At 52.8% G+C, this 1,622-nt stretch overlaps 1 protein-coding gene across 11 annotated transcripts in view; it reads left to right on the plus strand.

The window, feature by feature from the left end:
- DYM (dymeclin) overlaps positions 1–1,622 on the plus strand; it is a 224,476-nt gene that overhangs the window by 212,606 nt on the left and 10,248 nt on the right. The window lies entirely within an intron of this gene.

A 1,622-nucleotide genomic window follows, 5' to 3' on the forward strand; every position in this document is an offset into this window, starting at 1 on the left:
GGGGTCGGGCTCTGCTCGCAGGGAACAGGGACAGGAGGAGAGGGAACGGCCTCAGGCTGGGCCAGGGGAGGCTCAGGGTGGATATTGGGGGAAATTCCTCCATGGAGAGGGTGGTCAGGCCTTGGCAGGGACTGCCCAGGGAGGTGTTGGAGTCCCCATCCCTGGAGGTGTCCAAGGAATGCCTGGACAAGGCACTCAGTGCTCTGGGCTGGCGACAAGGTGGAGATTGGTCACAGGTTGGACTTGATGGTCTTGGAGGTCTTTCCCAACCTCACAGATCCTGTGAATGTGACTGTAGAGGGGACAAGACCACCCAAGATGTCTGAAGCCTCTAAACCATTTCCAGAAAGGTCCAAAAGAACGGGCCGTGCATGAGAAATGATTTGTGCAAAAAGTGAGAAACTTCTCTCCAGGTGAGGAAAATTTCTCTATAAAAGGTTTCCCCACAAAGCCTGGATGGCACTCCCAGGATGATGGACATCCCATCAGGTGGATTGATCAGTGCTGGAGTCAGTACTGGGAATTTCTTTTTCTCCCTTTTCCTTCTTTCCTCTCTCCCCCTCTTCAATTCATCTCTCTCCTCCCTTTCACTATGCTGTTATCCAAATCCCACTGCCATGTGCTTACACTGGGATATCAGGGACTAACACACCAATTTCCACAACAAGTGTGTAATTCACTAATAAAACTTATTGAGATTTTGCAGACCCTCTGACTTTTGCCTTTCCTTTGGTCACAAACACCTGTAAATCCTGGGTGCTCCCTTCTCCTTACGGGTGGGATTCCATGAAGCTGCTGCTGTGCAAGGTCCAGCCCCCAGTGCCCCAGCAGAAAGGGGGCAGCCAGCATTCCCTTGTTCACGTGTTTCAGGGGGGAACCTGAGCTGAGCTGCTTCATTTTCCTGTCTTTCACCCTTCATGAAGTTTATTTTTGCATGTGATTCTAAATTCTTGCTGAAAAGCCACTACTGGGACAACAAATATTATTTAAAGTTTCTTATTTTGCCCACTGGTGGGGGCAAAGGGCAGGCCCATCTCAGCACCCAGAAGGCACCACACTCCATCATTTTCTTTTGTTGCTTCCCTCAGATCATACCAAGCCATCCCAGAGCTGTGTCTGTGCTTTTCTCCCCAGACAGCCTTGGGTGGCAGCTTTTGAGGCTGCCCAGCGCTGCATGGATCGGCTGGTACCTCCTCCAGCGGGCATGGTGCGCATTATTCTCTTCCCCACAGCTGTAATTTGATAACAGTCATGCCTGGAGCCCAGCCTCAGGATCCCATGGATGGCTCCCCACTCGCGCCAGGCTCCTGCTCTCTCTCATGGCTCGCTGTGATGCTGGGCCAGGCGCTGTGATGTGCGTGGTGTGAGGGGGGAGAGTCTCAGTAATGCACTCAGGGAGTCACTTGTGGGAAAAACCCCAAAAAAATCCTTAGTGGAGGGAGGCAGCAGAGGAAGGTTTTTTCCCTTGTCTGTCGGTGCAGCTGCTGTGCTGCTGTAGGGTTTGAGTGAGGATGGGCCCTCACAGCCACCACAGCGCTGGGGCCCCGTTAATTACGTAGAGTTGACAGCAGCAGCAACTCAGCATGGGAAGGACCTGGAGCTGCTGCAGCCAGTCCCAGGGA

Source organism: Corvus brachyrhynchos, unplaced genomic scaffold (genome assembly GCF_000691975.1).
Source record: "Corvus brachyrhynchos isolate BGI_N302 unplaced genomic scaffold, ASM69197v1 scaffold285, whole genome shotgun sequence".
NCBI lineage: Eukaryota > Metazoa > Chordata > Aves > Passeriformes > Corvidae > Corvus > Corvus brachyrhynchos.